At 41.1% G+C, this 14,184-nt stretch overlaps 1 non-coding gene across 1 annotated transcript; it reads right to left on the reverse strand.

Annotated features, from left to right (window-relative positions):
• Positions 1–4,963: 4,963 nt before the first annotated feature.
• Positions 4,964–5,070, reverse strand: LOC120259689. Its single transcript, XR_005536246.1, has one exon. It is a non-coding gene; the product is annotated as a small nucleolar RNA R71 (small nucleolar RNA).
• Positions 5,071–14,184: the final 9,114 nt, after the last annotated feature.

Below are 14,184 nucleotides of genomic sequence, written 5' to 3' on the forward strand. Positions count from 1 at the left end.
GGGAGGAGAAGAAGGGCAAAAAAGCTAGAAGATCATTCAAGCCCAAGGTCCAAGGCTTTCAAGGCAAGAAGGCAACATCATTCAAAGGGGAGATCGATCACGACTTGAAGGAAGGAGAACCGCTACAGAGGAAGCGCCATTTGGCATTCCTTTAGCGGGGGAAGCATCATTCGGCATATTCTCGCCCCATCCTTCACCATTTCATCTAGGGAGTGTCATACTATGTCTTTGTTTCATGTTTTGCTTGATTGTATGCTTTGTTATGACCCCAAGGCCACCGGGTGTTGGTGAACCTTGGGGGGTTTTATCATGTATTTTGGATGATTGCTTGTTAACTCTATGCTTGGGTATTTTTTGAGATCTAATCCATTGTTTTTCATGCTAAGTGTTACACCAAGGAGAAACTGTAGCTCTTTTATGAATGATGCATGTAGATGTGACTTGCTCGCATGTATTAGGTCATAAATGGATTAGAAGGGGGATACTTGTATCATCACGGCGAGAAATTGGGTGTTTGGTAGCCCTCCATGTAGGTTTAATCCGAAGAAGAGTAGGTTTATTCCTAAGCGAGATTTCCCTTTGTACTTAATGCAATCGTAGGAATGTAGATTTGGAAGAAATTCCTATCTATGTTCAGTATGGGATTAGGTTTCAATCACGAGAAATTGGGGTTGTTCTAATCTTGGAATCTCATGGTCCAATTTTACCCTTGCATCTTTAAATCATCATCCATGTTGCATGATAACCCCTCAAGGGGATCCACATCCATAGGCCTTTGCACTTCATTGATTCTCTTTCTTGCTTATTGCTTGTTCTCTCTAATTTGCTAGCAAATCTTGTGTTTAGTTTTATTTGTTTTTAGTAGAGTAAACCCATCACTTATGATCTTAGGCTAGATAATAGCTCGAGATGGAGTAATAGGAGATCCTTAGCCCCGTGGAATACGATCCTCGTGTCTTTGCACGAGGTATTACTTGGCGATCCCGTACACTTGCGGGGAAGCGATCACATTCATATCACACAAGCACTTATCAAACTCCCCTACACTTAAGCTTTTGCTTGTCCTCAAGCAAAAATTAAACATTCTGTGCAAAGATCAAGGAAATATTGGAAGTGCTTGGCCTTAGGTTCACCAAAGTTTCCGCAACACGGATTCTCGGAGTGGATGATTGTTCAAACCTTCTACAATGGTTTGAACCCGAGTACAAGGCAACTCTTGGATGCGATGGCAGGAGGTACCTTAGGTAGCAAAACCCCCGACGGGGCTCATCAATTGATTGAGGAAATGGTGTTAAATAGCTACCAGTGGAACGCTAGGGAGAAGAAAAAGGTGGCCGGTCTCCATGAAATTGATGCAGTAACTTCATTGGCGGCCCAAGTGGAGAGTTTGAGTAAGAAGCTAGATCTTATATCTTCGAATAGAGTTGTGGCCGTGACCAATTGCACCGGTTGTGGTGAAGGACATGCTTCCTCCGATTGCCCAATCGTCATTGTTGATGTTTCTTCAGTTGAGAATGTTGACTTTGTAGGTAATGGAATGAGACCTCAAGGGAATCCATATAGCACAACCTATAATTCAGGTTGGAAGAATCATCCCAACTTTTCATGGAGTAATCAAGGACCATAGAAGACCATGGGGCCATCGGGGTTCCAACAACAACAACAAGCCCCTCAAGTGGAAAACAAAATTTCAGGCTTGGAAACCCGAATGACAGATTTGGAGAAGCACTTGGCTAGATTTGTTCAATCGGCAAATACGAGGTTTGAATCAGTCGAGGCTACACTTCGCAATCACAGCGCCTCCTTGCACAATCTTGAAAATTATGTGGGGCAAATTGCGAAATCTCTTCCCGAAAGGCCATATGGGAGTTTACCAAGCAACACGGAAACCAACCCGAGAGACCATGTGAAGGCAATCGCTTTGAGAAGCGGTCATGAGGTTGAAATGAGGCTTCCGAGTGAGAAGCTGAAAGAACAATCTACTCAATTAACAAGTAAACCACTCACTGAACCAATCGTCTCGCCTTGAAACGCGATCACAGGTCACCAATTTCCTTCCCCTGGGAGGAAGCTTCGCCTTCTAGAGTGGAACAAGGAATCCAAGAAACAATGAACACAAGAATGGAAACTAAAATGCATGCGAATGCAAAGTTATATGTCGAACATGTAACTCTACGGTTTTAGGGCAAAACAATGTCATTTTGGACCCAAACGATCTCAAATCAAAGTAAAACAAGTTCCAATAAATTTCAAGGAAGAAGGGCTTAGATTTGGATAAAAAAAAATACAATAAAAGGCCAACAGTTTTTGGTGCAACACTTATTCCGGAATTGCTACAGTAACCACGAATTTGCTACAGTTAAACCGCCCTTGTTTCAATGGTTTCTCGTTGATTTACAACACCAAAAAACAAAATTTCTTGACAAACATACACACAAATGAATATCAACAACATTGGCTTCGATTTGAGCCTAAAAACAACACCAACGAAGGTTTTTTTCTAGGATTTTAAAAATTTCAAAAACTATGAAATACGATGAAAATATGAAGAAAAAACCTTGGATCGAAACCTTACCAAACTCAAGGGCTTGGGAGGAAAAAGTTTGAGGCTTTGATTCGAAGAGAAAGCTTACCGATGAATTATTTTTTTTCAAAAATAAGTGTTAGGCGGAAGAAGGAAAACAAGAGGAAGAAGAAGGAAAAGTGAAAATGAAAGAAAGGGAGAGCAGCCACATTGCTTCTTATCCTTTAAATTTTCAATTTTTTCTAGAGAAAAGGAGAAATTACCAAAATACCCTTATTGATAAGTGTCTAAATTAAGATGCTTTCATGTATATATCGTATTCACTTTGCATGTATTTTGTGAAGTTTGATGCCCGTTTTACTCTTAATCATCTACTATTTGCTTTGTAGGGCATAAGGAAGCCATGGAAGACAAGAAGATATCATTTGAGCGAAAAGAGAAGAAAACAGGAACTTCGTACCACCCCCATACTAGCCAGTATGTGGGCCGTATGCGCTGTAGCAGCGGAATGATTTGGAGTGTCTGCCCAGATTTCCATACTACCCAGTATACGTGGCCGTATGGAGTCCGTATGCACCCAGTATGAAAAGCGAATCTAGGGTTTTTGAGTACTATACAACCCCCATATGACTCGTATGACTCGGGGAGGGGGGTATATATACTGACTTTTAGGGCAGAAAAGAGGACTTTTGCTGGGCATATTTTGAGAGACGACTTGAGAAGCTTGGGGCGACCTTGGGAAGTAGAAGAAGGGCAAGGAAGCTAGAAGATCATCCAAGGCCAAGGTCTAAGACTCTTAAGGCAAGAAGGCAACATCATTCAAGGGGAGATCTACCACGATTTGAAGAAAGGAGACCCGCGGCTAGAGGAAGCGTCATTTGGCACTCCTTTGGAGGCGGAAGCATCATTCAGCACATTGTTTACCTCCTCATCCACCATTTCATCTAGGAAGCGTCATTTATGCTTTTGTTTCATGTTTTGCTTGTTTGTATTGCTTGTTGTGGGATGATGACACACTAGACACACCCAAGGCCACCGGGTGTTGGTGAACCTTGGGGGGGGGAGGTTTATCATGTATTTTGGATGATTACTTGTTAATTCCATGCTTGGGTAATTTTCAGATTTAATCCATTGTTTTCATGCTAAGTGCTACACTAAAGAGAAATCCGTAGCTATTTTATGAGTGATCCATGTAGATGTGACTTGTTCACATGTATTAGATCACGAATGGATTAGAAGGGGATACTTGTATCATCACGCCGAGAAATGGTGTGTTTGGTAGCCCTCCATGTAGGTTTAATCCGAAGAGGAGTAGGTTTACTCCTAAGTGAGATTTCCTCGTTCTTAATGCAATTGTAGGAATGTTGATTTGGAAGAAATTCCTATCTATGTTCATATGGGATTAGGGTTCAATCGCCGAGAAATTGGGGTTGTTCTAATCTTGGAATCTCATGGTCCATTTTACCCTTGTATCTTTTAATCATCATCCATGTCTCATGATAACCCCTCAAGGGGATCCACATCCATAGGCCTTTGCATTACTTTGAATTTCTTGCTTGCTTATTGCTTGTTCTCTCTAATTTGTTCATAATCTTGTTTTAGGTTTAATTACATCTAGTAGAGTAAATTCCATCACTTGAGATCTTAGGCTAGATAATAGCTCGAGAAGGAGTAATAGGAGATCCTTAGCCCCGTGTAATACGATCCTCGTGTTCTCACATGAGGTATTACTTGGCTATCCCGTACACTTGCTGGGAAGCAATCAAGTTTTTGGCGCCGTTGCCCGTGAACTTTAAGGAATTCTAGGAAACTTCTAGATTATTACTCTAGCCATTCAATTCTTTACTCATTTGTTATTGTTATTTTTATTTTCCTTTGATCTTAACTTTCTATCATCTTTCTTGGTTTTGTAAGGTACTGTGCATGACATGTTCAAATCCATCGACCTTGATTACGATGAATACTGAGATTGAAATAACTTTACATCAGAGATTTAGAGAAGTTGGTGAAGGGTCAGGTACACAGAACATTGAAATTAAGGATAGAGAGTCTTCAATCATGACCGAAGAGCGACGCACTCTATCCGAATATGAAAGACCCCAATTCACGGGTGATGAGTTTAGTGTTCAAGCACCATCCGTGGCATCCAACAACTTTGAAATTAAAGCAAGTACAATTGGCATGGTCCAGAACTCGGTTCAATTCAGTGGTCTTGCAAATGAAGATGCACATGACCACCTTTCCCGGTTCCTTCAAATTTGCTCTACATTCAAGATTAATGGGGTGTCGGACGATGCTATCCGTTTGAGACTATTTCCATTCAGTTTGAGAGATGGAGCTTATCGTTGGCTTACATCATTGTCTCCGGGGTCTATTAAAACATGGAAGGATATCGTTGAGAAATTCCTTGGGAGGTATTTTCCGCCAAGCAAAGCGGCGAAGTTGAGGCAAGAAATTTCAGCCTTTAAACAAGGGGAGTCCGAAACATTGTTTGAAGCCTATGAGAGATTCCAGGATCTCCTTAGAATGTGCCCCCATCATGGTTTTGCCTCATGGATGCAAGTACAAATCATTTACAACGGGCTGAATTATGCTACTCGCCAACTTATTGATGCCACAGTAGGTGGTTCCCTTAGGAACAAGTATCACGATGAGGCCGAGTAATTACTTGAGTTTATGGCGAGCAATGAATCAAATTGGGCCTCAATAGGATGTTCACAAAAGACTGCTGGGCTTTATGAAGTGAGTAGCAATAATGCTTTGGCCGCAAAGGTTGATGTGTTAACTCGAAAGCTTGATCTTCTTATGGGCAGTAGTTCGAGGCTAGAATCAGTGTTGAGTTGTAGTATTTACGGTGGTGGGCACGGTGCATCACAATGTCCTATTGCTAGCTACTTTGTTGCTTCCATTGAGAATGTCGATTATATTGGGGGGCAACGAAATCAAGGGAACCCGTATAGTTCAACTTACAATCCAGGGTGGAAGAACCACCCAAATGTTTCATGGAACCAAGGCCAACAACAAAGAAGTGCACCACCTCAAGGATCTCAATTTCAACAACTAGTCTTTGAGAAGAAATTTACTACTGAAGATGTCCTTCCCAAGTTCATGCTCAGTACTAATGACAGGTTCAATAGCCTAACTAGTAGCATAGATGCACAATTTGGCAAGGTGAATGCTCAGCTCACTCAGCACGCCGAACAATTTAGTGAGATAGGTTCTGTCTTGACAAATCTCCAAGCTTCAGAAAAGTCACTTAAGCATCGAATAGGGGAACTCGAGAAGCCAAATTCTGAACGTCCTCTAGGGTGTCTTCCAAGTAACACAGAAGACAGTCCAAGGGAGCACTTGAAGGCCATTGTTCTTAGAAGTGGGAGGCAAGTGGAGCAAGGGTCGAAGTTGGCCCAAGTGTCAAGAAAAGTGTGGTAGCCTTCGGGGAAGACCCCAAGCTAGATGAAGAAAGTAATGAAGGCAAAAATCAGGGTAGAAATAACAAGCCCCAACAACAAGGACCATTACAATCATTTGAGTACAAGCCTCCAATCCCTTATCCAACCAGATTGAAGCATGACAAGGAGGATGTTTACTTCAGAAAATTCATCAACATCTTCAAACGACTCCACTTGAACATCCCTATAGTTGAAGCATTGACTCAAATGCCGAAATATGCCAAGTTTTTAAAAGTGCTCCTCACAAACAAGAGAAAGTTGGAGGAAGAAGGCACGGTTGCACTTATGGGGAATTGTTCGACTATTTTAGAAAAGAAACTCCCACAAAAGTTGAAAGATCCGGGAAGCTTCATTATCCCGTGTATGCTTGAAGGTGGAGTACAAGAAAATGCTCTATCGGACTCAGGGGCTAGCATAAACGTCATGCCCTACACCATGTATTTAAAACTTGGCTTGGATGAGTTGTGGCCCACGAGGATGACCTTACAATTGGCAGATCGATCAACAAGGAAACCTAGTGGGATTGTTGAAGATGTGATTGTCTGAGTGGACAAATTTGTTTTTCTTGTGGATTTTGTCATCATAGACATAGATGAGGATGTGGAGATACCACTGATTCTTGGCCGACCATTCCTCAGCACCTCGGGTGGCCTAATTGTTTTGAAAGGAGGGAAGTTAACATTAAGAGTCAGAGAAGAGAAAGTGGTGTACACTTTGCCGGCTGCTATGAAGCATTTCTTAGATCATGATGACACACTCTACTTCATTGATGAAACTGATAGGTTAATTTCTGATTGTGTGCAGGAGGTACTCTCGATAAACCCTTTGGATGAGTATTTGGGAGAGTTGGAGAGTGAAGAACAAGAAGAACCTCACTACCATCCTCAAATTAGCAACTTGAAGCAACCAAAAGAGAAGGTAACCTGTACCAATGCTAAGGAAAAAGAGAAAAAAGAATCATTTATAAAGAAAGTGTGGAGGGAGATTCATGGGGGAAAAAAGAAAGGTACCAAGCTTCATCACTCCTCATCTCGTGGAGGAAAGGTAAATTTTTCACCCCTCTTTACTCATAAACAATTCGAGGTCTTTTCAATGTTGTCACTGAATTTTCCGGGAAGAAACAACATTACAAGGGAAACCAGGGGTGGTTTCAAACTCTTTGAGCCCCCATGAGGTAAGGAAAAAGATACATCAAGCTCGAGACGTTAAACAAGCGCTTCTTGGGAGGCAACCCAAGCATTCGGGGTGTTTTCTTGCATTTTTCATATTTTAGATTTTAGTTCATTTCAATTTTCGTATTTCTTAGACTTGTTTGTTTTTGAATAAGTTCATGCTCACACACTTGGCACATTGCTGTCATCGTTTTAATTGTGGTGTATTTGTGCAACTTCTTGAGAAACTTATGTTTAGGCAGCATTTCAAGTGCTAGATTGTCGTTTTATTCATTTCATTCATTTTTGGAGAAGTCTTTGAACTTGCTTTATCAATTTTTACATCATTTGAGGCAGGTTTTCGAAGTTTTGGATGGTCTTAAAGGGTATACGGCCTTACTGGGCCGTATGGAGGCCGTCTGAGATGAACACAAAGCCAAACCTGGGCTCTATGCCATCTCAGACGGCCCCCCAGACGGCCCCATATGGACGCCTGGCCCCGAGTTGGCTCGGATGTTTTGCCGAGAGGGCCTCTTGGCCCCCATATAGCCCCCCTCTCTCTCTCTCTCTCTCTCTCTCTTTTCTCTCATCTTTCCACCAAATTTCTCTCTTCTTTCTCCCTCATTTCTTGGCCAAATATTCTCATTTTTCTCCTAAAACTTCTCCCAATCCATTGGAGACTTTGATCTAGTGGTTTTCCCCGAGTTTAAAGCTTGTTTTCTCAAGATTTCATTGGTATGCTTTTTCAATACCCTAGTTTTATCTTTTTCATTTCTTGGGCATTCTTGGAGCTTTTGTGTGGAATTTGCTTAGAATTTTGCTTGGTTTGGATGGTGTGATTGTTATGGATGAAGTCTCCCTTGAATTTATGTAAAAAGGTTTTTGATTTTCATGTTTTTGGGAAGGTTCTTTCGAAATGAACAGTACCCATACGGCGGCAATACGGCCGTATGTACACAATACATCATATTTTTCATTGTTTATTCATCCCATGCACTACATTTTGAATTATATTGGATTCCTCTATGCTTGATTGGGTTTTTCATGTTTCTTAGGAATGTTGTGGATGAAGAAATTGACAATCAACCATGGAGTGATATCTGCACGACACGGGCCACACGGGTGACCACATGGAACAAGATGTCATGTTGTGATGAGAGACCTATTTCTAAGGACAAGGATGAGCATGGAAACTTTATTTAATTGTTTAGACTTTATTTTCTAGTTTTTGTGTTCTCGGTGTATTTTGTTTTAGTTTTTGCATGATTACTCCCCATCTCTCCTTTGTAAGTTTTTGTGGAATGATTATGTCCCCTTTATGCTTTGCAGAGCATTAAGGGAGCCCGGTGTGCCCTCCTTCCATTTGGTGGAAGCCGGACCCGACATGTATATCTCGCCATACCTTTTGTTGGGCCACACCTCTCCACAAGCACAAGGGTAACCGGGGAAGTTCATTTTCACCCTCCTCTTTTATTTTCATTTCCGATTTGCCATATTTTTCATGATTAGTGTACATTGAGGGCAATGCACAACACTAAGTATGGGGATGGGTGTATTTCATGTATTAGTACCATTTGTTACATGCTAGTGTTACCTATGATGGCCTTGTTCATTCTTGTAAGATTCTTTTAGCTTGGATTAATGATTGCTGTGAGTTACTTGTTTTTATGCTTTATTGAATCCTGTTTTACACCTAGTATTGTCATGTGCACTGAATTTTTTATCGATGCCCTGGGAATAGCCAACGTGACTACTTTAACTCTTTTGTATGCGTAACACACTACTTTGAGTACTTGGCCTTAGAACACTAAGTTCTATCCTTCAATGGACTCTTAAGAACTTCTTAGTCTTGTTGAGCTAATCCTAGTTTTGTGTCATGTAGAGTACTTTGAAGATGTGATCTAGGGTGAATGTGAAAAAAAAATGAAATGAATGAAAAAAAAGAAAAAAAAAAGAGAGAAAAAAATGAGTCTATGTTAGTATTCCTCTGCTACTGAAGCATGAATGCATTTATTTAGACTGTAATCGAGTAGTTGGGTGGCTCTTGTGCCTAACCAGCATGTGTACTCTCTAGAAAGATTTCAAAATGATGTTGGTGCAGTCTACGTTAGTCAGACTCGGGAAAAAAAGAAATGAATGATGAAATTAAAATAAAAACCCTAGTGATCTTTTTGAGTACCTACCAAAGGTTTTGAGATGAAAATGGATTTATTTTCGAGCTATAGAATTAGAAGGATCTTACTTGGCCATTGAAGTAGCACTTATTAGTTTAAGACTTAGTATTCTTTGTAAGTGGAGTGATTAGCATCTAGAACTGTACTGATTGAAGTCCTTAGGCTAGACCAGATCAGGGAAAATGAGATATAAGATTCACTTACACGGCACAAACATAATAGGGGTGAGACAGGATATTTTTATTATGCTTATTGACAATAACTCAACATCTATGTATCATTGTCCATTGCTTTCAAAGTCTTATATTTGCTTGATACCAGAGGTAATGCATTCAGCCACTTTTCAGTCTCTTTGTTTTTCATGAGTTGTTTGCTTGGGGACAAGCAACCCTTAAGTGTGGGGATATTTGATAAGTGTCTAAATGTAGATGTTTTCATATATATATCATATTCACTTTGCATGTATTTTGTGAGGTTTGATGCCTGTTTTGCGCTTAATCATCTACTATTTGCTTTGTAGCGCATAAGGAAGCCATGGAGGACAAGAAGATATCATTTGGGCGAAAAGATAAGAAAACAGGAACTTCATACCACCCCCCATACTACCCAGTATGGGGGCCATATGTACTATAGCAGTGGAATGATTTGGAGTGTCTGCCCAGATTTCCATACTACCCAGTATACGGGGCCGTATGGAGGCCGTATGTACCCCATATAAAACGCGAATCTAGGGTTTTTGAGTGCTATATGACCACCATACGACCCGTATGACTTGGGGGGTGTATATATACAGACTTTTAGGGCAGAAAAGAAGACTTTTGCTGGGCATATTTGAGAGACGACTTGAGAGGTTTGTGGCGACATTGGGAAGGAGAAGAAGGGCAAGGAAGCTAGAATATCATCGAAGTCCTTAAGGCAAGAAGGTAACATCATTCAAGAGGAGATCTACCATGATTTGAAGGAAGGAGACCTGCAGCTAGAGGAAGCATCATTTGGCACTCCTTTGGCGGGGGAAGCATCATTCGGCACATTCTTCACCTCCTCCTCCACCATTTCATATAGGTAGTGTCATTTATGCTTTTGTTTCATGTTTGCTTGTTTTTATTGCTTGTTATGGGATGATGACACACTAGACCCCCAAGGCCACCGGGTGTTGGTGAACCTTTGGGGGTGTTTATCATGTATTTTGGATGATTACTTGTTAATTCCATGCTTGGGTAATTTTGAGATTTAATCCATTGTTTTCATGCTAAGTGCTACACTAAGGAGAAATCCGTAGCTCTTATGAGTGATGCATGTAGATGTGACTTGCTCACATGTATTAGATCATGAATGGATTAGAAGGGGATACTTGTATCATCACGCCGAGAAATCGGGTGTTTGGTAGCCCTCCATGTAGGTTTAATCCGAAGAAGAGTAGGTTTACTCCTAAGTGAGATTTCCTCGTTCTTAATGCAATCGTAGGAATGTGGATTTGGAAGAAATTCCTATCTATGTTCGTATGGGACTATGGTTAAATCGCTGAGTAATTGGTGTTGTTCTAATCTTGGAATCTCATGGTCCATTTTACCCTTGCCTCTTTTAATCATCATCCATGTCTCATGATAACCCCTCAAGGGGATCCACATCCATAGGGCTTTTCATTACATTGAATTTCTTTCTTGCATATTTTGCTTGTTCTCTCTAATTTGTTCATAATCTTGTTTTAGGTTTAATTATATCTAGTAGAGTAAATTCCATCACTTGAGATCTTAGGCTAGATAATAGCTCGAGAAGGAGTAATAGGAGATCCTTAGCCCCGTGGAATACGATCCTCGTATTCTCACACGAGGTATTACTTGGTGATCCCGTACACTTGCGGGGAAGCAATCACTTACAAGAGAAAATAAAATGAAAAAGAGTCAAAAAGACTATTTTGCCCCTGGTTTTTGGCCTTTTTCACACACATTTTACTGTGCAATCATGCAAAGATGCCAGTAGTGCAAAATGACCATTTTGCCCTAATGCATGCACAAAAATCTAAATAGGCATGAGGTCAAAAATCAGGACTGGGTACCACACTGTATATATTTGTTCATGGCGCCGGAATTTAGTGTTCAAAGTAATTAGGAGTGAAATCGAGGATAAAACAAGCAAAGAATGTAGATTTTTCCAAGTGTCAAAGTGATAAGTGCTTGTATATTAATAATAAGAAGTATTCTTTTCTTACAATGAGCATTACTTTTCTCAGATTCTATTGCTCATACATGGTATTTGTGTTACTTCCATGCATGTAAAGTTATGGAGACAAGTATAGAAGAAAGAAGCCAAAATAGATTGTGAATGCATGTTGTTGATGAAATCTTGGAGCGAACAAACGTGAAGACACAAGTTGAGGGCACCAAAATGGAGTGTGTACCAACCTCCGTTGTGCTCATTTGAACATGGAAAGTAGAGGGCACAAAGGCAGTCACACTCATGTGTTCTGACTTATGCAAAACTAGCAAGATTGTCATCAAATATGATTTTGTTAAAGAAGCAACGCTGATAAGTGCTTGTGTGTTAAGAATGCGAAGTATTCTTTCCTTACGATGAGCATTACTTTTATCAGGTTTAAGCGCTATTACATGTGTATTAGTGTTCTTTTGCGCATGTAGGGTTGTGAAGCTAAGTATTAAGAAAAGAACCCAAAAGTAGATCGTGAATGCACTATTTGGTGGAATCTTGGAAGGAACAAACGTGAAGACACAAGTGGGGCTCTAAGATACATGAATGTGTGCCAACCTCCATGTATTCCAGTCATTACAATGAGTTGGAAGGGCACGAAGGCAGTCACATTTGTGTATCCCGACTTGTACATTGATAGCAAGATCTTCACCAATGAGGCCTTTGATTATATAAGCAACGTGATTTACAGTATAAACATGTGCCCATTTATGTTACCCCGATGAAAAGTGTAGTATTGGGAGTATTTTTGGCAGGTAATGTTGCAGGTTAATGTAGCAATCACTGTAGTAGTTACTGTTCACAGCCAGCTGAAAATCAGAGTTTCAGAGAATCCACACGCTCGTGTGGAAATTCCCCATGCCCGTGTGAAAATTCCATAGGCATGTGTGGATGCCCGATTCGAGCCATTTAAAACCCGTGATTCAGCCCCGATTTCAACATCTTCTTTTCCCTTTTTTCTCCAACTTTTGAGAGGCTTGCGGCTAGGGTTTTGAGGGGTTTTGCCAAGGCTTTTAGAGAGGTTCAATGGCTAATAAGAAGATTATTGGGGGAGTTTTCATTGGCATCGATCCGGCGAGGTGTGCTTAGGCCGTACAAGGTGACCTTTGGAGAAGACAAGGCTATTCCACAAGACCATCGTAACGAATACCGTGGGGGTTTCTCTATGGATTACTTGTTTTTACATTCAATTTCATTATTGATTGTAACTAGCTCTATGGAGAACTAAACCCCTAGTGGGTACTTGGATTTGTGAACTGATAAGTGCTTGTGTGATAAGAATACGAAGTGTTCTTTCCTTGTGTTGAGCATTACTTTTCTCGGGTTTTAACACTAATATGTGTGTAGATATGTTACTTTCATGAAGATAGGGTTGTGAGGAGAATATGAAAGAAAGAAGCTAATGTGGGTCGTAAATGTACCAATTTGGAGGAAATCTTGCTAAGGTTCAAACGCGAAGACACAGGTCGGGTTCGAGATGCGGGAATGTGTGGCAACCTCCTCATATTTAAGTTAGTATGACCATTTGGAGGGGCACAAGGGCCGTCACATTCAAGCATTCCGACTTGTGCATATAGAACAAGATCTCCACCAACATGTCCGTCATTGAAGAAGCAAAGAGATCCACGACATAAATGTGTGCCCATTTGCGCTACCTCGATGAAAGCATGGATTTGGAAGGATTTCGGGCCAATTTTGTAGTAGGGTACTGTAGAAAACATGTAGCAAGAATACTATACTAGCACTATTAATAGCCGACTGAGAAAACAGGAAAATAGAGAATCTACACAGGCGTGTGAAAATTCCACACGTCCGTGTGAAAAATCCACAGGGGCGCTCACACGGGCGTGTGGATTCCCGATTCCAGCCCTTTAAAAGTCCATTCCAGCCTTGATTTCAGCATTCTTTTCTCCATCTTTTCCCCAACTTGAGAGAGGGCTGCGGCTAGGGTTTTGAGATGTATTGGCTAGGGCTTTGGAGAGGTTCTACGGCTCTGACATCGCGCGCCATTTTGAAGAGGGTTACCAGGAGAGTTTTCGTCGGCACCGATCTGGCGAGGTGGATCCTAGGCCAGATAAAGGGATCCTTGCGATGAGTAGAGGACTCTCCACAAGACCATCGCCACGACTAATGAGCGGGTTTTATATGGATTCTATGTTTTTACATTCGATTTCATTGATTGTATCTAGCTCCATGGAGAGCTAAACCCCTCGTAGGTACTTGGGTATTTGTGAACCATAGGATGTATTCGTTTCATTGAATCTCTTTATTATGCTTTCAATTAATTGATGTTTATCGTGAGTTCCAATCTTGTATGCTTGATTGTATGAATACTCCGCTAGAGTGACACTAGGGTTGAGAGTTCTTCTTCGTAACTCTTGTGAGTGAGTGACACACCATGAGAGTTAGACAAAGCTAGATTGGAGAGAGTTGAGAGGGTGAGTCGAGAGGTAGCGGAGCATCCCCTTTCCCCTCCGGTATGATCTATCCTACCTGCACGTTCTAAGAGTTCTTTTCGGTCATAGTAGAGTGAATGGGCTAGGGGATGACCTTCCGCTGGGGGCTTAGTTGCGAGTCCAGTGGAGTGAAGCGTTGAAGTGATTTTAGCATCTAGGGCTTAATTGTGGCTAGGGATCTTTCACTTGGACCAAAGGGTTAGGTCTATACATAGGAATAGGATT

This window comes from Dioscorea cayenensis, chromosome 4 (assembly GCF_009730915.1).
Source record: "Dioscorea cayenensis subsp. rotundata cultivar TDr96_F1 chromosome 4, TDr96_F1_v2_PseudoChromosome.rev07_lg8_w22 25.fasta, whole genome shotgun sequence".
Taxonomy (NCBI): Eukaryota; Viridiplantae; Streptophyta; class Magnoliopsida; order Dioscoreales; family Dioscoreaceae; genus Dioscorea; species Dioscorea cayenensis.